The sequence below is a fragment of the Pristiophorus japonicus genome, chromosome 5 (genome assembly GCF_044704955.1).
Source record: "Pristiophorus japonicus isolate sPriJap1 chromosome 5, sPriJap1.hap1, whole genome shotgun sequence".
NCBI lineage: Eukaryota > Metazoa > Chordata > Chondrichthyes > Pristiophoridae > Pristiophorus > Pristiophorus japonicus.
Window position 1 is genome coordinate 35,836,598 of NC_091981.1, and position 6,163 is coordinate 35,842,760.

Genomic DNA, 6,163 nt, shown 5'->3' on the forward strand with positions numbered 1-6,163 from the left:
TTTGAGTGTTGGTGGGACATTCCATGGTTTCCCACCATCTAAGGCTGGGTATTCCAGAGGGATGCAGCGAGGCACACCAGGGCCCCACCATCCGAGGCTGCGGGTCCCAGTGGAATGCAGAAAGGCACACCCAGGGCCCCAATGTCTGAGGCTGTGGGTCCCACTGGGATGCTGTGAGCCACACCCAGGATGAGGAGGGGCAGAAGAGCTCGAACGCGCTCTCCTGAGTACAGGATCTAACAGATGTGGTTCAGATGATGGCAATGAGTGCGGAGAGCATTGACCTTATGCAATCACTCTTGGACACCATCAGTGGGGTGGGTGATGGCAGTCAAGGCCACCTACGGCTCAAACTACAAAGGCCCCACCCCATTGCTGGCCAAAAACGTGAATACACTCATCTAGGACACTGAGGCAGTCAGGGCCCGCTGGAAGGAACACTTCGAAGATCTCCTCAATCGAGACTCTGCCTTTGACTCGAGTGTTCTCGACTCCATCCCACAGCATGCGACCCGCCACCACCTCAGTGAGACTCCAACACTATGGAAAAGCCATAAGACAGCTCAAGATAAACAAGGTTACGGGAGTGGATGGAATCCCTGCTGAGGCGCTAAAGTATGACGGAGAGGCGCTGTTGGCGTAGATACATGACCTCATCTCTCTCATCTCGAGCGAGGAGAGCATGCCGGGAGATCTCAGCGATGCAGTGATCATGAACATCTTTAAAAAAGGGAACAAGTCCAACTAATGCAAATACAGAGAAATCTCCCTGCTATCAGCCACTGGGAAAGTAGTCGCTAGAATCCTCCTCAATCGTCTTCTCCCTGTGGCCAAGGAGCTCCTCCCAGAGTCACAGTGCGGATTTCGTCCCCTACGGGGCACAATGGACATGATCCTTGCAGCGCGACAGCTGCAGGAAAAATGCAGGGAGCAGCGCCAGCCCCTCTTCGACTTTACAAAGGCCTTTGATACTGTCAACCACGAGGATCTATGGAGCGCCCTTCTCCGTTTCGGATGCCTCCAAAAATTTGTCAACATCCTTCGCCTGCTCCACGATGACATGTAGGCCGTGATCCTTACCAATGGATCCATTACAGACCCAATCCACGTCCGGATCGGGGTCAAACAGGGCTACGTCATCGCTCCAACCCTCTTCTCAATCTTCCTCACTGCCATGCTCCACCTCACAGTCAACAGGCTCCCCGATGGAGTGGAACTAAACTACAGAACCAATGGGAAGCTGTTTAACCTTCGCCGCCTCCAGGCCAGGTCTAAGACCACCCCAACCTCTGTCGTCGAGCTACAGTACGCAGACGATGCCTGCGTCTGCGCACATTCAGAGGCTGAACTCCAGGATATAGTCGACGTTTTTACTGAGGCATACGAAAGCATGGGCCTTATGCTAAATATCCGTAAAACAAAGGTCCTCCACCAGCCTGTTTGTGTTGGGCCCATAGGGCAGGGTTTAACTGACATATACTTCTCCAGGGGTGCCCTTTGTTTCCCACTCGGGATCTATTGGATGGATCCCAGCCATCCGCTGCTGCTGATGGCCCGGGTGGTTACATTTACAATGTGTTTGGTGCTTGGTTACACTCATCAGGCTACTCGGTTACACTAGGGGTCTATTAGTACCCCTAAAGCCTTTAATGTTTCTCTTCCTAATATGGCACCTTTGGCATTGGGCAGCACCAAAACTGGGTGGGTGGTATTATCCCCTGTACTTCCAATAGTACAATTTCACTTAAAGTTGCCTTTCTGTTACCTCCTCCCACTCCTTGTATGTTGATCGTTTCCTTGGTAAGGGGCAAGTCTAGATTAGTTATGGATATTGACGCTCCCGTGTTTATCAGCATCTTGCTCTGTCGGCCCCCTAACACGACACTAACAAACATTCTTGGGTCCTCTTTTTGTGGTCCCACATCTTCACCAGGGGCTGGTAACCCCTATTGGGTGGCTGCCAACCGTAGCATACTTATCATGTCTTCGTTAGAAAGCGTCTCTTGCGGTGAGGTGATGGCCGTAGAATCTGCTGAGCTTCTCTAAGGAGCGCTACCAATTCTTCCTTGGTCAGGGGTGGTTCTCCTCCTGGGATCCCTCTAATCTGTCCGGGTCCCTGTCTTTCCACCCCTCCTCCCTTAGCCCAGCATTTCCTCGCTGTATGGCCTAGTTTATCACAGTTCTGGCACTTCGGCCTTGATTGTCCACCCCTCCCTTGAGCCCATTTTTTTCTGCTGGCATTCTACTATAGTGGCTTTCTTTTCCACAATTAAAAGTCAAGGGGGCTGCGCGTAGTTTTCCTTCCTCGCTCGTTCCTTCCGCAGCAGCTGCCACTGCGGCTACGTGCGCTTCTACCGTGGCTACTTTCCTTTTCTGAGTAGCATCCAGCTCAGACGCCCATCTGGACAAGTCGTCATAGTTTTGCATTGTGGCTAGCCCTGTTTTTAATATGCCTTGGTGTGCAGTACTCAACCTGTCTTTGTATATTTTTAGGAATGCTTGATTATCCCTGGTGGGGTTCAGTATTCCCGAATACGCTTGGAAGCTCAACAATTTCCACTCTGCATAGTCATGTGCGGATTGCCCCTTGTTTTGAGTGACCCCCATGATTATTCCCCAGTTTATGGGTATTGTTCCTGCTACCCGAGTTCCTGCTTTAAACACCTGATATTCTGCCTCCAATTGCGCAACGGTTGGGGCTCTCATTGCACACCAAGTTTCGTCTCTGTATCGCTGTCCCAACTGCTACCACATTTCTTCAGTCATTTTTGCTCTTACTAACGCTTCCACATCTCGGTTGTGAAGGCTGTGGCATATTCTTAATTCCTGTATTGTCTGCCAAAACTCTTCAGTACTTCATCTCCTCTCTAACTTGGGTAACCTTTGTAATAACTTCAATGTGTCCCCGGATGTCAGTGACACATAGGTGGTTTTTATCCGAGGCGTCATGGCGGGTATTGCAGGCACACCCGGGTTGCCTCTGGCAGCCGGTAGATACCACTGGGACAGCTGGGGTGCCGCGTACAGTTTCTACCTTGATCAGGGCTGCCCGTACCTTCTGGTATGGGGGAGGCCCACTTTCCCTTCCCCAATCGTCATAGTCTGGATTATATTTGCGAGCCTCATCGGCCAACTCATCCCACTCTGGTCCCCCACTATTCTCTATTTCTTCACAAAAGTTCCAGTGGGGGATATATTGGTACCGGTGCAGGCAGTGGGGTAGGTGTTGCTGTAGGTCGCCCAGTTACTGCTGTACATGTTGTACCATCCCTGCTGTTTACTTCTGCCTCTTCCATCTTTTTAATTTTAGCTTTTAGTTCCTGTATTATCTTATCCTTTCTTTATTTTGTTCCCAATAATACTACCACATGAGCCCGGTCCCCTTTATTTCTTGGCTGGCACTCCCACCACTTTGCCTGCCTCTCTGGTGGGTCGTCTGGTTGCCATCCCTTTTTCTTCAATCCCTCAATTAGTTTCACATTTTTATCGGCTAGCACTTTCCCTATTGATCCCTCGGGTCCTCAGTCATATTTGCCGGCCATTTCTAAGATCACTAAGGGGCTACCTTTCCCTTAGTGGGCTACTCTTGTACCTCCGTCGCGTCTCCTGACCGATACTTGTTCGTTAGTACCACGCCCCGGTTGACCGCGTTAGAGCCTACTCATACCCCAAATCATTCATTGGTCTCTGTCTTCTCTGTGGCGTGTTTATTTGTTTTTTTTACAGATTTCCTCCTTTCCCATAAACAGTGTTACAGCTGTAACTTATAGGTGGTATTTAAAAATTACTCACCCCAACAGCTGCCACATCGTTTTGGGTCAGCGAGTCTGTATTCTGCAAATTACGCCAATTGATAGGGAGAATCACCCTTCTCTCTTAACAAGCCCTGATTCAACAGATGGATACCTTGGATAAGTTTCAACGATCTTTTATTCCAGCATATGCAGGGGGAGCATCTCACTTCTCAGCTGCCTGAGAGGATCTCCTACGAGCTGTTCAAATTACACCTTAATTATACAGGTTTTGGCACACGAGTTTCCTCGTGGACAGACTTTAACAATGACATGATTGGTTGTACCGATGCATGATCAAATATACATTTCTTCCAGGTGTCACTCGCCTTATATTGTTATATGGTTGTATTAGTTCCTCTTTGGATTTTCTTTATTGCTCCCTTGAGCCCGAGATCAAACGAGTGGTCATCCGGAATGGTCCAGGCATTGGAAATGTTGTTTCAAGATGCCAATAGTCTTCTATATAATGCTGTGCGTCACAATGTGCGACATGTTGTATTCCCAGTCAGCTTCCATCCAGGTTACGCGTAGGGGCATCATGAGCCAGGTGACGAAGCCATACCCTTTATCTTCCAGTAGCCAGCTCTGCCCTTCTGGCTGCTGCTGAAACATGGAAAACATTACACTCTCGCGTAGGATGAACGGATCATGGGTGCTCCCAGGATACCTTGCATCAACTGACATGATGCGATGCATGTCATCACACACGAGCCGCACATTAATGGAGTGGAAGCCTTTTCTGTTCCTGTACATCTCAGAATCCTCCAAAGGTACAATCAATGCAGCCCTGTACCTTTGGGAAGCCAGCAATCCTGGAGAAGACAACAGCCCTGTCATGCATTGCCTGGGCGGTCATGGCAACTTTATGTAGCCATTTCTCCAGGCATATAGTGCAGCAGTCACCTGCTGAATGCAAACATGTGCTGCATGTTGAGAAATGGCGCTCACATCCCCAGATGTAGCTTGGAACGATCCGGATGCATAGAATGAAAGTGCAGCTGTAACCTTCACTTCAACTGACAAAGCAGTCCTCCTGACGCTTCTAGGTTGTAGGTCTGATTTTACTAACTCACAAATCTCAGTTACAACTTCTTTGCAGATACACAGCCTTCTGACACTGTCTGTATCACTCAGGTGCAGGTACGAATGCCTGTCTCGATATACCCGATGTGGGTAAGGCCTCCTGCCCATCACCCTACTCTGAGGTTCGTCATACGATGACGTTGAATCAATTGTCTCCTCTGCAGTACCATCATGCAAAAGGCTTGCACAAGGTATGGAATTATTAGTATTTCCCCCATGCTTAAATTTTACCGTTGCAAGAAGCTCAAAACGGCAGGCAGGCAGGACAAGGTTCTTTGTTCTCTCTCCCCACAGCTCTGTACGGACCACACCCAGGTCTGAGCAGGCGCAGTGATCGGGGACCACCCCCCCTCCCCCCAACCCCCCCGGGCTACATTTGATGCGTAGTTCAGTCTTGTGATGCTTTCCGATCCCCTTCCACAGACCCCCACCCACCCGGGCTGCATTTGATGCCTACTGCAGAATTTGTCATGCCTTCTGATCGCCTTTCACAGCCTCCCACCCACCCGGGCTTGATTTAATGCGTAGTTCAGGCTTTTGATGCCTTCCGATCACCTTCCACAGCCTCCCACCTTCCCAGGGCTTCTTTTGAAGCCGAGCCCTGTGACCCTGTATCCAGGCGCGGGACCGATTCTGCCAGCCGATGCTCCGACCCTCGAGCCCTATTTGCAGATGTTCGGTAGTGTTATGTCAGTTGAAAAAATATGAAAACTTACAGAATTCCATCAAACTTCCATTTACTGCGTTATAAGGTAAAAAAAATCTTTATTATGCATATTTAAGTCTTCTTGACTCCCTCCAAAACTTCGCTGAAAAACAATGGCATCTTTCTGCTCCGATTTTTCAATGCCCGCTGGTTTTTCTTAACTCACAAGAAGGTTTTTCAGGAGTCGTCACATACACCGATCTAGGAGAATTCTTTGGGGGGCAAACTTCCATAATTGACAAAAACTGCCGCAGACATCAGGTTACGACACAAAAAAAAACAAACCTAAAAAAATCGTAACTAAGTTAGGCTGCCACGCATTCCTTGGTGAAACTTACATTTTTTTAACTTACGTCAGAAAAAGCGACGCGCGCCAAAAAAACGGCGCAAATCACTGGGGAAAATTGAGCCCATAAATAGTAAAAGGGAAGTAAGAGGAAGGGTGGGGTCGATTATGGACCAAAAAGGAGACCTATGCATGGAGGCAGAGGATATGGCTGAGGTACTAAATGAGTACTTTGCATCTGTCTTCACCAAGGAAGAGAATGCTCCCTTAAACATAGTGAAGGAGGAAGTAGTG